The following is a 12,150-nucleotide window of genomic DNA, read 5'->3' as shown; positions in this document are numbered from 1 at the left end:
ACAGACATGGCGCGTTTAGACGGGACTAAAATCCCTGGAAATAATTACTTTACCCCACGTCTCCACGTTAAACTAATCCCCTCCAAATAAGGCTATAGACTTTAGAGGGGTGCAGTATCTCGCCCAAGGATACTTCGACACTTGGAGTGGAGGAGCAGAGCATCAAACCCGCTCTACCTCCTGAGCTAAAGCTGCCCAGCTTAAAAAAACAACTATTCTTCAATATAACGATTAATTGATTATCAAAATAGTTTAATTGAGTAATTGACAAATTAGTTCAGCTCTACAGTTAACTGGAGGCAAATCAAATTATATAAATGGTGGAATTCTCCAGAAAAAAATACATTTGTCTATGCTGGTATGTTTATGTATGAGTGATAAAACCATAATGGTGTCAAAAGTTTACATAGTGACTGTGCCATAGCATCCCACAGCCCAACATACCATAATGGAGAGAGATTACCTTTCCCCTAAAGCCCCTTGCTTACACTCCCAGACACCTCACAAATGCCCTGGGCTCGCTTAATATTGCATAGCTGCCACTTTACACATCAATCTTATACACGGACATATGTGAGGAAAAACGGTGTGAAAATATTTCTCACGTGTGAAGGCTATCATGTGCCGTGTGCTACCCCCACCGTGTAATACCCTGTGAGTCTGCATCACCGCAAGTGGCTTCTGCATCAATATGGAGATTAAGATTGATATTGACCTAAAGCTTTAGGGCAGAAGAGGAGCTTCACTCCTCTGCTCAGCCGCGTGGTGTGAATGATTTAACTCGGCGCTATCAGGAGCTGATGTACTTTATCTGATATGTAGAGGGGAGGGTTGTTGCACCTGGCGCTTTTAACATTGTTGGAAGTGTGGTTTATAGCGGCAATAAACTGCAACAGTTGTTTTAATGACAGTAATAGCCAATAAATGTATTAATGTTTAAATATGTTAACACTGTTCCATCGCTTTGGCAGCATCATTTCGCATCAACCAAAAATGATTTCTGCTATAAAATGCTGAAATATCTTGGAAAATCTGGGTGGGCATGTAGTCGGAGTGGTGAATCATCTGCCTCAGACTGTGCATCAGATTGTCCTACTGTACTTCTACATGTGTATCAAGACACTGCCCTGTATCTAGCCATTCGTCACTTAATGGCCATTTGCTTTTATTAGGCAGCTGATGGAGAGAAAGAGATATGTAATGCAAAAATAAAACTGAAATCAAAGTGTGGACAGTGTCACATCTTAACCACTTAGCTACCAGGTCACCCCAATATTATTAATGTTATAGTTATTATGTGGCCTATTTTCCATCAAGTATAGAAAAAGAGTAAGAGAGAGCGAAAACTGTCTTCTGTATAATATACTTTAAAGTTTCAGAGACTCTGCCCTGTCTGTATATTTATATTGCCTTCTTATTTTGCCGTGTCCGGGATGTTTCTGGACACAGTGCTCAGGTGAGGTTGGGACTTTATAAAAAAGGTATGGATAAGGTGCCAGCCCGTAAGCAGCATGCATCCAAGAGGAATCTATGAAAATCAGGGACACAGCGCTGAAAAAATGTGAACATAGCGAGGTAACACGTCAAGCAAAGTGAATCTGGGGTTGGCTTTCACTTTCACTGCCGTTTACAAACAGTAACTGACAATTCCTGCATGGATTTAACTGCTACCTTAACTTTATCTGCAGATTGTTTCAATGTATTTATCTTCTAAGGGCATTTTCATAGGTACGATTGATTTGCAACATGCTTGAGTATGTTTTTCAACTCTTCTCGACAACTACTACTCATTTTTATTTATTTTTTAAATTTATTATTATTATTATTTTTATTATTTTTTATTTATATAGCACGTTTAAAAGACCTGTCACGGTCAGCCAAAGTGCTTTACAGTGCAGAAGTAAAAAATATACATATATTAAAAATACATACATGCATATATCAATACGCACACATACATACACCCATACACATGTACACACATAATGTACATACACATATACATACATATGCGCATGCACATGCTGAATAGCAGTTCACTTCCATGTTTGGTACAGCTGTTTTTACAACTGATGTGAACAGTAAAACATCAAATGATTTGCCCCTCTGGTGGGAACTTCACTCTCTGGCACAAACTAATATTCATCAGTTTTCATTCATTCATCGCACTGTGCATCCTCCAGGCTCGACAGAAAAATCGACACGGTAGATTTAAGTAAATGCACGCCCCATGCTGGAATCCTTCTTTCCAGGACGTTTGAAATTTGTTTGAGTATTTTTTACTCTGACCCCGAAAACACAACTAAGCAGCGGCAAAGTGCGGCTTGCTGCAATAATTCTATTCTTCTGCATCCTGGAGTTGTGTTTGTGTGTTTCAAGCAGGAAGAAACATAGGTCAACATGCCACAGGAGTCACAGTAATCTATTTACTGATTTGTTAAAACTTCAACTATGTCCAACTTTTAGGTTGGTTGCACTTCACTGCAGAAACAAATGGTTGCAGCTTGGATCATCTGCTGCAGCTATCCATAGACATTGCATGGCAGCTTGCCCAGGCTGCACCTTGCTGCTACTTGGTGTGTTTTAAGCATTAGTACTCTCCATTTTTCTATCTGTCTCTTACTCATTGAGTAGGAAGAGGCATGAGTGACTCTGTGTCACTTTGTGTAACTGTATTGTTATCTGGGTGGAAGCTGTAGACCTTTAGAGTTGTAGGGCTTATACACGCTGTACAGAGCCAGAAACTTGATGTGATTATGGAAAAGAAAGTGAAAATTTGTCATAAATTGGGAGAAATTTGGGAGAATTGTGACCCTTGGAGGAAAGCGGGAGAGGGCAATGAAAATCGGAAAGTTGGCAAGTAGTGTTCAGTATTGTCAAGACGGAGCTCCATAAAGGTCATCGGTGCCAAGTCCAACTTCTTAACATCCACAACAGAAGTGGAGTAGCCACTGTGAGGTTTTGGGCTGTTTTTGCTCTAAGGCAACAAGAGGAAATCGCTTCAAATAAACTACAGATTTAGAGTTGGCCCAGGGTTTTAAGTCGATGGATAGGCCACTTATTTGTCTCGTATTTGTCCCTCAATCCACCAACACCCACATTTATGTTGGCATTAGCCTTAAAGCTAATCTGAGAAGGTAACAGTCTTTGGTGTGTGTGTGTGTGTGTGTGTGTGTGTGTGTGTATGTGCATGTGTGTGTTTGTATGCATGCATGTCTCAATAGTGTCACTAAGCTCCTGCGATGAGAGCTGCCCCGAAGTCTCCAAATCCTGCTTTAGAGCGCAGAATGTGCGTGCATGCGTGCGTGCGTGCGTGCGTGCGTGCGTGTGTGTGTGTGTGTGTGTGTGTGTGTATTCTTCACTCTGTGAAAATGAGTCACTGCTATAAAAATCCACACCATGCCGCCCTGGCAGGATAATCAGGACATAATGTTTAGTTTCTTTCTATCTCTGTGGATTAGTTTATTTTCATCCGGGGAGAATTTTGCGTATTGTGGAAATCGCCTCATATTTGGTTGTGTCAGCTTTATTTAAAGCAGCATTTCACTAAGGGACGTGTGATTTAAAGCACACCTACCTCCAGCGTGACTCATCAAAAGCCCACCTCAGTCATCATTAGGCACTGTGGAAATCATTGAGTGTTGAATGTGTGAATGTTGACTCTCATTATCATTGATTAGATCCAGGCAAAGCAGGTCTCAGAGATGTAATACAGACAGATATTACAACAGTTTTATATTTGTTTGTAGTGCTTTAAGTGTGCACATTAATTCAGAATCACAAAATATATTCACATCTAAGAGCTACTCAGTCCAGTATGTGTAATCTACCGATGAATAATGCAATTTTTATGAAAGAACTGCTTGTTAAAGGAACCGTTTGTAAGATGTAGGGTAGCATAGAGGCATCTAGCAGTGAGGATTGCAGATTGCAGCCAGCACAGACTTCTCCTGGTTTGAATTCCTTCAGTGCTCATTGTTCAGGAGGTTTTTACTGGGAGCTGAATTATCCACAGAGGTCTCTTCTTCTCCTAAAGCAGCTTCACATTACGGATAACTGTTTCTCAGATGCTGTTTGGCATGTCGGTGACTGGCCACTAGCCCAGCACCTGCTAATCTGTGCTCACCTTTTCTCTCTGGTAACTTAAGATCAAGACGTTCGGAAAGTTTTTACTGGGAGCCAAATTATCTGCAGAGGTCTTTTCTACTCCAAAACAAATTGACCTGGTGATTTAAGCCGGTAAAAACATGTTTTAAAAAAGTGTTTTTCTGACGCTCTCGCAGCAAAGGTGTTTAGTTTGTCTCTTATGGGCTGTTGTAGAAACATGGTGGTGCAACATGACGATCTCTGTGGACAAGGACCTGCTCCCTCCCCAAGTGATTATACACTAAAGAAAACTTTTATTATATTATATCTACGTCTGCCGATATATCCCTCTAAATCCGACACACTACACCTTTAAGGGATTTGCTCAATGGTACTTTGAGTGCTGCTGGCAAAGAGGAATCATTCCCTTTCCACAGAAATTCCCAGGTAGTCACCCAGGAATTGATATCATCATTGTTACCTGCAGCAGCCAGTTTGTTCCTTCATGAACTCTTAGAAGTCTGCTTGTGAGAAACTAAACCAGAAAGAGGTCTTAAGTTGGCCTAAGTCCCTCTTTGATACCCGATATCAAATCCAACTTGATGAATCGAATTGTTTGGCCATTTTCCTCTGAAAGCTGCTCTGTTGGATTGTTTTGCTCAAGAACAGAAATGCAATACAAGGTTTTGGTTTGGAAACAGGTTGCTCGGCCAAGTTTTGCCTCGGAAATTGACGGCTCGTGACTCAGGATTTATGATTCATATCACAGCGTGTGTCATGTAACAGGAGGGAACGGAAAGTAGGAGTTGGATATCAAGATTTTTATCATTAGCCAGTGCGCCAACGAACTTTGTCAGAAAACCTGTGGTACTACTGCTCCGGGGGTGGTGAGATGTTTATCTTATTGTATTTGTTAGAGCCTACATTGCCTGACCTTAAACCCTACAGGCCTTGGAAGGAGTGAAAAATCACTACAGTAATCTGGCTTCACTCTGAAGGTCTGACACTCACTCTCTCAAGGATACCAAAACAACACACACACACTTTATTTTTTTGTAATTTTGTACATTTTCTGTCTCTCCCATTGACACTAATGGTTGTAGTTTGTAAAGCACAAAGTGAGCTCTGTCCAATTTATTCAGTCCCACCAAGCTGTCTGTGAAAAGCAGCTTAATATTAACCTAAAAATGAAGCAGGGTCTGAAAATCAGAAAGTCTGAGTCATTTAACTCCCATTACTTCCTTTTGAGTTCTCTCTTTTTTCTGCGTCTCACTCTCTTATTTTTCTCTCTTATCTCTTTGACTGTTAGACCCTATCACACCCTCTGTGCCTCTTCCTCAGCTTTTCTGTGTGTTCAACAGATTTTATCATGCCATGCCTAAACCGACCTTGAAACTGACCCTGACCTTTCTGTGACACAGACTTTTCCTCCAACACAACACACATGTACAGACACACATTGAATTCATGGTCATAAGGACACTTAATTGACATTACAATGGTGGTATATGGCATGAATTTTAACCAAGGCAACCTCCAAGACTGAGAAATGAAGCCAGTGTAGAAGTGCCCCGTGTTAAAATGCAACTTTACAGCAGATAAACATGTTTACAGCCTGGTACAAAAAACGGTTTTGGTCTCTATAGCAAACTGGGGGCTGTAGCTCAGCATGTGACGTAAACAGTGACGTACTTCGAGGGAAGCCACGGCTGGTCAATCCTTAGGCGATTCTCTCATATGTTGGCCCGTCCTTCACCGTTCCCGTCATCTGATGGTTAATGGCCTCTCCATTTGCGAGGACAAGGAGGGCGCACAATTCAGGTTTGTGTTTCCCTCGGTCTGTTTAAACTGAAAGGGTTGCGCCAATATGACTACCGTACGAGGCGGAAAATTGGGCACCTCGGATCAACTCGCCAATCCGACTCTGTGTGTCTAAACGCTCGCAGCTTGCCGGCAAAATGGCCCAACATTCGCTAAAAATCTGGCAGTGTAAAAAGGGCTTTTGAGTCAGATCCCCCCCCTCACTCCTCCACAGCTCCACCCTCTCATCCAAATATGGTCACTACTTCTGGCTCCAAAAACCAAGATGGCAATGGCCAAAATGCCAACCTTGAGGCTTCAAAACAGCCGTCCACATATCAGTGGGTGATATCATGGTAGATGTCACCCATTATTTTATACAGTCTGTGGTTTTAACCACTAGACCACAAGGCAACCAAGTTGAATTCTTTTTTTATGAAATGCTTCCTTTCTCTCTGCTCGTGTCCCACTCACAGCAAATGTGCATACGGCGTTTATAATCAGATAATCCATCATTATAATTCTTAGTCATTAGCTACTGTAAATCCTTCTGCTCAGCTCAAGAAAAGCATAATCTTTCTCAGTTTTCCTTTATACTGTACATGAAATATGTGAAACGTTACATGTGGACAATATTATGCTACTGTTCCAAAATTAAATAGTTTAATAGTAGTTAGTCATCTCTTTATCATGTTCATTTCAACTGAATATCTTGGGGATTTGGACTGTTGGTCTGACCAATCAAGAACATAATTGTCATTTTTATTTACTGATAATGAAAACAATTGTTGGTTGTAGCCCTGTATCTTTGAAATAAAGACATGTCAACAAGTCTTCTTTAAGATGGACTTGCATAAAAGCTGACCACAGTTCGTTTATACTCCTTTAACCTATAAAACTGGAAACATCCATTTCAAACACTCAAACATCACTGCTCTCAAACTTCCATGCATCCTTTATGTTGGCATAATTACAGCCAATAGATGGCACTTGAGGGCAGAGTCAGAAGTTTTTGACAGCAACAAACAAGGCAATGGTGGAGGAGGTCGTAATAATATCTGTGAGGCCATTAAATACAGGGCGACGTGGACAGAGACTTCTTTTCACTATATTACCGATTGATTCTGTTCCTCCATTTTTTAAATGTCTTCATCGTCTCCTACGGTTGTATCTGGCTCGAACGATGCTTCACGTCCCCCAAGATCTCCTCTGGTACTGTTATGTTGCGTCTGTATCCGTGACCTTTAAGAAAACGTGCACTAGTACAAACAAAATGAATGCAGAGTGCGGACAGAAGGCTCCATCCATGTCCGTATACGTATCTAGCATTGAGCATGAGTAAGCCCTTACACTTTTTCTGTCTCTTTCTCTCCATCTATCTGTATCTCCATCTTGTGCGTTGGTCACAAATGCCAAGCAGGGTGGAGCGGGTGAGGAGGAGGAGGAGGAGGAGGAGGAGGAGAAGTGCAGCAACAACTTCCCCAGAGGCTCATGCAAGCGTCAGTTTGTGTTATAAATCATTCAGGGACACTCAGAAGGGGCACAATACATTTTTATCCTTCTTCTCTCATCCCTCCATCCTCTCTCCTTCTTTTATTATTGAATGCGGTTCCTCTGAGCACCCAATCTGCCGCTCAGCACGATCAAAAAGAGAGAGGAGGAGGTTCGAGGGGTGAAACCAATAAGACGAGAGGAGGGTGAAAAATTGATAAAAAGGGAGTGGTGGAGGAGAAGAGGAAATGAGCTGTTTCAGTTTGATTCCAAACAGGTGCAAGTGTCTCAAAGGTCACAGGGTCATTTATGGACTGAATAATGGATCTACTGTACTTCCTGATTGTGGTTGGTTTTATTGTGTGCTGGTTGTAAACGACGACGTGTATAGTTCAGGGTCAGGGTTGTGTTCACTGGTAACGCTGTGGATGCCACCCCACCTGCTTGTCAAAGCGACACACAGTCCAGTCGCTGACAGCGCTCTGCTGTCAGAACAACTCGCTCACATTTTTGTGATGTGTATGTGTGGGTATAATACCGTGAATGTGTGTGACACTGTGTATGTGTGGGAGAAAGCAAAACATTGAATTTGTGCTTGCTTGTGGGTGTGCGCGTATGAAAGCTTGTGTTTGTTCATGGCACTGTGTGAAGTGTCCTTGAACTCGTGTATTTGAAAGAGGGAGACAGAGGATGCGTTCGGGTGTAAACAGGAGGAACTTCCCTTGTATAAAATGTCAAGACATTTAGTTTGAGATGCCGTCTGCCCAATACATTCTGGGATTGGGCTCCCTGTGACCCTGAATATGGACAAGCAGGTGTGGAGAATCAGTTAACATGAAGATGGCGCCTGGTTCTTACTATATCGCCTATTAAACAAAGTGATATTTGCAGAATTTTAAGACATCAAAGCTGTGTACAATGTGTTATTACAGGGTTCCCACAGTCAGGGAAGACCCAGAAAAGATGTGGAATTTCACAGTTTCATTTTCCAGACCTGGGAAAGTCATGGAATTAGTGAAGTCTTTGAAAGTTTTGGAAAAGTCCTTGAATCTTTTTGTGTTTAATGACATTGTTTGTTACAATAATCTTCATGGATAACTGTGCATGTATTGGAACATAACAGCAAATTTAGTTTCTGCAGCTGTTGACATAACTGTCACACGGTGGTGTAGTGGTTAGCACTCTCGCCTCCTAGCAAGAAAGTTCTTGGTTGGAAGTTGAACCCAGGGTGGGGGATCCCCCCGTGCGAGTCCTGCATGCTCTCACCGTGTCAGCGTTGGTTTGGTCTAGGTACTTCAGTTTCCTCCCACAGTCCAAAGACATGCAGGTTCATGGGTGACTCTAAATTGCCCATAGGTGTGAATGTGAGCTTGAATGGTTGTCTGGATCTATGCAATAGTCTGGCGACCTGTCCAGGGTGTACCCCGCATCTGGCCCAGTGTCAGCTGGGAGAGGCTCCACCCCTCTACGACCCCCAGCAGGATAAGTTGTTACGGAAAATGAAAGTTGACATAACGTAGCTCTAACATGCATCTATGTGTAGCAGCATTTTGTTTACGATCACATACGTTTCTTAATTTTCTTCCTACTTTCTGTCTCTCCCTCCTTGCTAACTGGAGCTATGTTTAGATAAAGTTTATATCTAATATGTTTGTCACATTATTTTTCTCTTATTCAGTGTGATTCAACATGTAGGGTCATGAATCCCAAAGCTTCCATACCTATGCTACGCCCCACTTTTACATTGTACTGCATTTTTGAGATGGAGCAATGTTGAAGATTGTAAATGGTCATGGAAATTTTATTATAAGTCCTTGAAAAGTCATGAAAAAGTTTTAAATTTTGTCCTTGAAAATGTGTGGGAACCCTGTTATTACCACCAGACTAGGATAACAAACATCCTTTATCCTACACTGGTCACTCTCTTTGTTGCAATACTTCCAAGAATCACAACCACATTTCCTCGTTGCGGAGGTTGTATTATTGTCTTTCTCGAACCTCATAAAAGAAGAGATCATTGCTGTGGATCCTGGTGTTGTTGAGAGGATAATAACTGCCAGTCATTAACTGACAGTCATTAAAGAGATTTTCATTGGCTGTTGAGTCACTCCACCATCTGCTATTGTGGGGAAATGTGAAAGCTTTTCCTCTGTTTGTACTGCAAAGCAGTGACCCTCTGTGCTGTAAAGCAGTCCTGCAAATATCTGTCTGACTCGGTGGCACATGATATAAAATGTATAAATTGAAGTGCAGATGTCTTGTAGCAGCTGATTATCTTGTCAGCAATGGTCGTGTGTTTGGTTATATAATAATAATAATGCAAAGAAGACAAACTTCATTTTGTCTTTGTATTTGCAGAAGTTGCACTCTGCAGCAAAGTGCATCAGATCATAATCGGTGCAAAAAAGACGCCTGCAAAAGACCCATATTTAAAAATAGAAGATGACACATAACAGTTACATTTAGGGCGGCAACAAATGATTATTATTTTCTCAAATAGTCTGAGAATTGTTTGGTGAAACGTCAGAAAATGGTAAATATTGCAAACCAAGGTACAAATTGCTTGTTTTATGCAAAACCCACAGATGTTTACTATCAGAGATGACTAAGAAAATTAGCATCTCCACATTTGAGAAGTTGGAGTTAGTGGCAATTTAGCTTGAAAAAATGACTTTAATGAGTAATCGATTATCAGAATAGTTGCTGATAGTTCTTTTGATTGATTAATCCACTCATCCATTCAGTTCTAGTCACATAATCATGGCCACAGTTTTTAATTTATGTAACTTAAATGCACTGTTAATCCAACTATCTAACCCCTTTTTCTCTTCTTCTCTTGTACCTCAGGTGCAGTATTATTCCAGTCATGAGGAAAGTTGGCAAGAAGTCAAATTTGGACTTAAACTAAAGCGAGAAAGAGAGGGAGACAGAGGCTAGTCTGACATCCCCTTTACACATTTCCCACAGGTAAGTTATACACAACTCTGAGGCTGTATTGTTGCATGCAATGTCACATCTCTTCCTTTTTTAACCAATGCCTTTAATGTTACTGCAGCTCTCAGTATGCAAATAAGTTAACTAAGCAAAATCTCTGACAGGCCATAGAGGTGATTTATCTGGTAAGCAGATTGTTGCAGGCATCTGACAGACCGACTCGTGCTTGTCTCATTGAGGTCATCCTGCAGTTCATTCGGTTTCACTCTTTGTACAGTAAAGGCATTTGTGTGTACGTGTGTGTGCGCCTGTGTCAAAATCCCCTTCATGTTGCAGTTTGACAGCCAGCACAGGCATCAGCCGACTGTAAACTGGGTCTTGTTTGCCTCGTAATGAAAGCTCGCTGCCCTGCCGGCTCTCTGATGTACATAACAGCTAACCAACCCTCTGTCACACTGTATTAAAGCTGAGTCTGGAAGTAAGCAAAGTTTCTCGGGCCTATACTGTACCAGGGCTTTCTCAAGTTGTCTGTGTGTGTTTGTGGATCGTTGCAACATAACAATTTGCTTGTTGGCAGAGAAATTGTTGTATAATTTAAACTGGAAGCTGCTTTTGGAATTTACATCTGCATTCATTTCTTGCAGTCAAGTAAAGACCATTTCCTCTGAACTGCTGTGGACGTTGTATCATCATTGTGTTTCTTATTGACGAGAAATTAAATAATGCAGTTGAATGTAGTGGACAATCACAACCCTGAAATGTAGTTTTAAATTTATTTTTTAAAGAATACTGCTTGGTTTTGATTTTTGAAACGTTTTCTTTTAGTTCTTCACAGAAAGTCTTCATGCTCCAGCATTGTTAAATCTGTAGTGATTAAAGGAAGCCTGAGGTTTGAATTGGGCAATAATGTAGATCCTTCTGTCAACTTGTCATCGCCGCACAGAGAGCCAACACAAATCATCGGATTCAGCAGCGAGTCAGGGGAGCGTGTGCAAGTGTACATTCAGTGCTTTGGGCAAATCTTGCTGCTGAGTCACACCCTGAGTGGGAGATGAGCTCGCGGGGATCGGGTGTGGAGCAACTGGGGTTACAGAACGACCCTCGGGGTAATGTGAGGGCTGATTTCAAATGTCTGGACTTCCCCTCACTTGCAGACTGGTGAACCTGAGGGCCTGATTAGACCTCTTTTAGGGCAGTGGAGACGTGTACAAAATGTGCTTGATTGACATCCCCATCTCTCTGTAGTCGCACCTTTGATGTAAGAATATCTTAAACTTCTGTCATTCTTATACAGAGAGGTGAAGTCTGTCCCCTTCTGGTGTCCCCCATTAAGACCTTATTTCGGAAAAAAGCTTATGTACAGTTATCAACATGAAGCAGGGTCCGACATTAACGGTTGCCCGAATGCCCGGGGCAAGTAAAAATAGCCGGCGGGCCAGCAGACCCTGCGCAGACATGCCCGATCGGGCAAGCAGCACCAACTCGGACACACACACACATACTGGACAGCCTCTCAGTCCTTAGCCGCTAACGTTAGCTCATGTACAACACAGGTACCACACAGAAACTTTTACAAAGGGTCATAATGTGCTTCTAGTGACTGTCAAATCGCCAGCGAAAGATGTTTTAAATGCTTCCTCTGAGAAGAAAGACGGTTCACTCTGCTCTGCCGCCAGGAGCAAACTGGGGGGCAAAGATCCTCTCTGAAGAAGAGGGTTCACTTTGCTGCAGGGTTCACCAAAATGTTTTTTTGTTTTTTCTTTTAATAAATTGAACACACATTAAAGAACATACAAGATCCTGTAGAGAATTAATACATATAATACAATACAATAAACA

The 12,150-nt window shown here is 41.7% G+C and overlaps 1 protein-coding gene across 3 annotated transcripts in view; it reads left to right on the top strand.

The window, feature by feature from the left end:
- taok3a (TAO kinase 3a) overlaps positions 1 to 12,150 on the top strand; it is a 98,005-nt gene that overhangs the window by 26,298 nt on the left and 59,557 nt on the right. For all 3 annotated transcript variants that reach the window (XM_050050638.1, XM_050050639.1, XM_050050641.1), the window contains exon 2: positions 10,225 to 10,344. The gene's annotated coding sequence lies outside the window, so the exon portion shown is untranslated. The remainder of the gene's footprint in view (positions 1 to 10,224; positions 10,345 to 12,150) is intronic.

The sequence above is a fragment of the Epinephelus moara genome, chromosome 8 (genome assembly GCF_006386435.1).
Source record: "Epinephelus moara isolate mb chromosome 8, YSFRI_EMoa_1.0, whole genome shotgun sequence".
Lineage (NCBI taxonomy): Eukaryota > Metazoa > Chordata > Actinopteri > Perciformes > Serranidae > Epinephelus > Epinephelus moara.
Note: the sequence above shows the minus strand (reverse complement) of the source record. Positions and strands in the feature narration are given on the sequence as shown.